The sequence below is a fragment of the Bison bison genome, unplaced genomic scaffold (genome assembly GCF_000754665.1).
Source record: "Bison bison bison isolate TAMUID 2011002044 unplaced genomic scaffold, Bison_UMD1.0 scf7180017864370, whole genome shotgun sequence".
Classification (NCBI taxonomy): domain Eukaryota; kingdom Metazoa; phylum Chordata; class Mammalia; order Artiodactyla; family Bovidae; genus Bison; species Bison bison.
The window spans coordinates 10,988,120-10,993,866 of NW_011494942.1; positions in this window are offsets into that span (position 1 = coordinate 10,988,120).

Below are 5,747 nucleotides of genomic sequence, written 5' to 3' on the forward strand. Positions count from 1 at the left end.
AGTTTCCCTAGGAGGGAGGGAAAGGGTGCCCAGTGAGCCAAAGTCCATGAGTTGAGTCATTGTTCAGCTCCATTCCAAAGGACTACTTAGTTTCAACCAAACCCCTAAGGTTCAAGTTAAGATTCTCTGGCTAAGGCTATTCTCTGTGATCTAGTCCCACTAGCAACAGCTCAGACATCACTTATCCATGGACAGAAAAACTTCCTGTGGAACAAATGCCTTCCAGGATAAAGCAGACATTCCAAGTTGCATCTTCAGATTTCTTCTGAGATTCCTACAGTCCCCATAAGGGCCAGATCTTACACCTTAGTCTCAATATTACAAGATCTTTAATTTGGTTATGGTGAAGGAGAGAAGTCCTTCTTTCTGATTTCATCTTCATTGATTTCTATCTTTTCTCCTTGCTTTATTCTATAGAAATGACACCTTGGTCTCATTTCTTTCTTAAGTCTTCTTTCTAATCCTAACTGATCAAATTCCTTCTGGTTTCCCTTGCTTTACCAATCAATCTGGACTCCAGACAAGTGACTTCAACACTGCCTTCTTGAACACTCATTCCACTCCTTTTCTTGAATCTTTCATGTTAATTTCAGTCTCTGATCCTTTCAACTCCATCTCTTACACCTAAGCTACCAAACTTTTGGGAAAGACTCCAAAACCATTTCAAATATGGTCCAAAATAAAAAACAATAAATAAATTATCCACCTTGAAGAATATTAATGTTAATATTAGTATTATTTTTAAAAAATGGAAAAGTCATTCTTAGCTCTTAACAAAACAGGCAGCAGGCTGGACTTGGTCCTCTGGTTGGCTGACCCATCTCAGGGCCATCACCACAGTCACGTGTTCCTCAGCCCTTTATTCCTCCCTCCCCATTGTGATACTGTTTCCTCTTAAAAGCTGTCTTTATGTTTGTTTTAAATGAAGAGTTGTGTGCCATGTTATTTCCTGCAGGTAGAGACTTCCTCTAGATGGGTCTTAGGAAAAAAAAAATATTAATACAGTCTTCCCATTTGCAGATAAGGAAGTTGAGGCCCAGTTTGGATCTATCAAAGAGTTGAGTAGCACTAAAGCCAGCATTTGAAGATTCTTTGCAGTAAGACTCTAGAAGAATTGTCACACAGGAGTCAATTACTATAATGTGGCTTATAACATATACATTATATTTTTAAGCACAGAAACCAAGACACAAAATTTAATCAAGGTTCTTTTCAAACCTATGATCTGTATTATACTGGCTCCCCTTGATATAACCATGTTCTCTCATCAGTTGATGGCCGGTTACAATGCTTCCACTTAGCTTAGTCAGGCTGCCAGGGATTGGTGGAAGCAAAGAACTATAGCAAAGATCTACAGATGTCGGTATAATGTAGAAGTAAAAAGCTTCATATGAGTAAAGAAGATCTAGATAATCGCTATCATAATCTTTTACTGGCAGACAGAGTTAAAGTCCAGTACAGTAAGTCCCCAACACAAGAATGTTACGACTTTCAAGATGAGAATATGCATCTGGTTCCAGCAAGAAACCAAAACCTGTGCCATCAACATCAGGCATGAGGAAAGTTTCAGCTGGCCCTCCATCTCCTATTGCTGATGATCCTTCAGCTCTACCATCTCCCACCTCCTCTCTCCTCCAGTCAGTAGCTCTTCTTGCCTTTTCACTTGATGCCAACCCTTGAATGCCAGCTGTTATACTGGACTACTGCACTTTTCAAAGTACTGTACTGTACGACTAAAAATGTTTGATTTTTTGTGCTTCTTTTTTATTATTTGTGTGAAAAGTATCATGAACCTATTACAGTACAATACTGAGTAGTCATTTGTATTAGTTAGGTACTAGGCTAACTTTGCTGGACTTACAAATTGGCCTTACAAACATACTCTCAGAATGAAATTCATTTGTATGTAGGGGACTTAATGGATTTTTTTAAAGTAAGATGAATTTACTACTAGTTAAAATATGTCAGGAGAGAATGAAATATTTTCCTGAAGCACCTTACCTGCCTCCTGAGAAACCTGTATGCAGGTCAGGAAGCAACCATTAGAACCAGACATGGAACAACAGACTGGTTCCAAATTGGGAAAGGAGTAAGTCAAGGCTGTACATTGTCACTCTGCTTATTTAACTCATATGCAGAGTATATAATGCAAAATGCTGGGCTGGATGAAACACAAGCCGGAATCAAGACTGCCAGGAGAAATATCAATAACCTCAGATATGCAGATGACACCACCCTTATAGCAGAAAGCAAAAAGGAACTAAAGAGTTTTTTGATGAAAGTGAAAGAGGACAGTGAAAAGCCGGCTTAAAACTCAACATTCAAAAAACCAAGATCAAGGCATCCAGTCCCATCACTTCATGGCAGACAGATGGAGAAACAATGGAAAAAGTGACAGACTTAATTTTCTTGGGCTCCAAAATCACTGCAATTGGTGACTGCAGTCATGAAATTAAAAGATGCTTGCTCCTTGGAAGAAAAGTTATGACAAACCTAAATAGCATATTAAAAAGCAGAGACATTACTTTGCCAACAAATGTCCATCTAGTCAAAGCTATGGTTTTTCCAGTAGTCATGTATGGATGTGAGAGTTGGACCATAAAGAAAGCTGAGCACCGAAACGTTGATGCTTTTAAAGTGTGGTGTTGGAGAAGAGTTTTGAGAGTCCCTTGGACTGCAAGGAGATCAAACCAGTCAATTCTCAAGGAAATCAACCCTGAATATTCATTGGAAGGACTGATGCTGAAGCTGAAGCTCCAATACTTTGGCTACCTGATGCAAAGAACTGACTCACTGGAAAAGACCCTGATCCTGGGAAAGACTGAAGACAGGAGGAAAAGGGGATGACAGAGAATGAGATAGTTGGATGGCATCACCGACTTGATAACATGAGTTTGAGTAGGCTCTGGGAGTTGGTGATGGACAGGGAAGCCTGGATGCTGTAGTCCATGGGATCGCAAAGAGTCAGACATGACTGAGTGACTGAACTGAACTGAATGTCTATTTTATCTTCTTAAAAGTTCTGTCTCAGAATTTATCCAGAGTTTTGAGTTCCATGAAGAATACAGTAATATTCACTAGCGCTTCCCTCGTGGCTTGGTGATAAAGAATCTGCCCACTGATACAGGAGACATGGATTTGATCCCTGGGTTGGGAAGATCCCCTGGAGAAGGAAATTGCAACCCACTCCAGTACTCCTGCCTGGAGAATTCCATGGACAGAGGAGCCTGGTGAGCTATACAGTCCATGGGGTTGCAAAAGAGTTGGAGATGACTTAGTGACTAAACAACAGCAACATTAATCTCATAGATTCTTCTGTAACCCCATTTCCTACTTGTTCAATTTTTAGATTTTGAGGAATGAATTCATCTCTATTTCATTCATGGTCTACATGTTTTCTCTTTAGCCATGGGCCAATTTGGCACTATTTATTTTAACTTTCATATTTTATATTATTTTGTTAGTATCTATTCTAATGGATACTAATGGAAGAAGCATACAAAAAGCCTTAATTATAAATGTTATTTTACTTTGTGAGGAAAACAAAGCAAATCAACAAATTATATAAACAAAAATATTCAGCAAAGAAGTACCATTAGATATGACACCAACTGTGGTATGAACACAAACCATGAATACATGTGTGATTCTGCCCTCATTCCAATTTATAATTTTTCCTTTTTGAAATTCAATGATGTTAACCTTGCTTTATGCTTCTTTCATTATTGTGTTATAAAGTGACCCCTGAAGAATTTTGTTTCTTGAGATTTCATTTGATCATGAGCAGAATTTGGCCCTAATTAAAATAGGATTATCATGGGATACTATATCAAAGAACTGTGCTTCTGAGGTGGGTATTCTTTTACCTATTTTCCTTTAATAGATATAATGAAGGCCAGAACATATTACCCTTTTCAAATAACAACTCTTTGGAAAATATGTCTGGCCTTGGTAAACAGATTTTTATGTTCAAATGGAAGATTAAATGAGCCTCACTCTTGGAAAATATGTCTGGCTTTGGCAAACAGATTTTTATGTTTGAATGGAAGATTAAATTAGCCTTAGCCATTTCTTAATGCATAGAGAAAACTCCTAGGAGAAACAAAGATGAATGTCCACAGAGTTTTGTTTTCTGAGGAAAATGACTCTTGTGTTTATATAGTTTTATTATTCAGTATACTGAGGTTAAATACAATAGGACATCTTGTAAAATAATTTTTGTAGTAATTTTATGGAGTAGATTAAACTGCCATTAAGAAAAGAGCCCCAAAGTACGTGGCTCCAAGAACAATGAAGCTTATTTGTCTCCCAGCTAACGGGGCAAGGTAAGTGCCCCAGCTTGGTGGGCAGCTCTGCATCAGTCACTGGAGACCCAGGCTGGCAAAAGTTCTGCCCTCAACAGCTGGTGTGCAGGGCTGTTCAGGTCTAGCTGGTCAAGTAGGGAAAAGAGAGGGAGTCTCCGGCCAGGGAGATCCACTTAAGCAGATAAGGCAAAAGTTCTTCAAACCACTTGTACTCACATTCCATTGGCAAGCATCCAGTCCCACGGCCACACCTGGCTCCATGGCAGACTGGAAAATCATGGCAGTCTCTCTATGTGGCCCGGAAGGAAGAGGGGAAAAACAGAAATAGTGGACAACTGCAGTTTCCACATATTCTAATTATGAAAAATTCACAAATCACCAACCACATGCATTGCAAAGGTCTCTAGAATGCTACCCAAAACAATAAAATATAAGAAATCAACAGGTTCAGTTTTTTCTACTATGAAAATATTCAACAAGGTAAAAACTAAGGCAGGTCTCTTTGATTTTATGTCACCACATCAAAAAGATTTTTTTTTTTTGTACCAAACACATAAAGGAAATACCCCACTTAAAATAAATCATGTTCTAAAAGCTGGGAATTTGTTTTCTCATAGAAACAATGTTCTAAAAATGGCCAGGTTCCAAAATTATTTCAAAAGGGCTCATTTACCTCCTGTGGTACATCTGCAATGAAGGGTACTGGAACACAATACTGTACTGCAGCACTCAAGATGTGAGCCAGAAATAATTTTTAAAAATATTTTCAGTAAAGACATTAAGTTTAATTAGAGAAGGATATGGTGGGGGGAGTGGGAAATGAATATTAATACTTTTAATATAAAGTCAAAGTGAACTCTCAGAAGTATTCTGGTGGTGGTTCTTTAATTTAAAAACACACCAAAATGTGCAGTCCTCTTTCAAGGTTAATCATAAGCAAGATGAATATGCTTACCAGCCATGCATTACAGGTAGATTTTTGGAATAACACGGGAGGGAGAATATAATGAACAGGGGTGTACTAGGAGAGGAGTCTAAAGGTAACCAGGAAAGAGAATGGAAGGGAGGAAAAATCTCCTGTGCTCAAGCCTCTAGTGTACAAGGCGTGAATAAAGAGATGAGCAGAAGGAAAGACACAGCTAGTGTGGAGGAAAGGAACCAATACGGACACAGGCATCCATCTAGGGGGATGGGAAGAATGGGGTTTGAGTTTTCCCTGATCCCATCTCCAGGACGTTGAATACTGGCTGCCATGAGGGTCTCAGACTGGTAGAGGCAGCATGCACATGACCACAAGGACAGAAAGAACGTTCACGATCTAAGAGGGATTTAGGGAGTGACTGACTTCTATTTCATTTCACTCTAATTGGCACAAGGAAAATTTGTGGTTAAAAATTAAGAAAAGGAAAACATATCAAAACACAAATTAGAGGACCCCCCCCC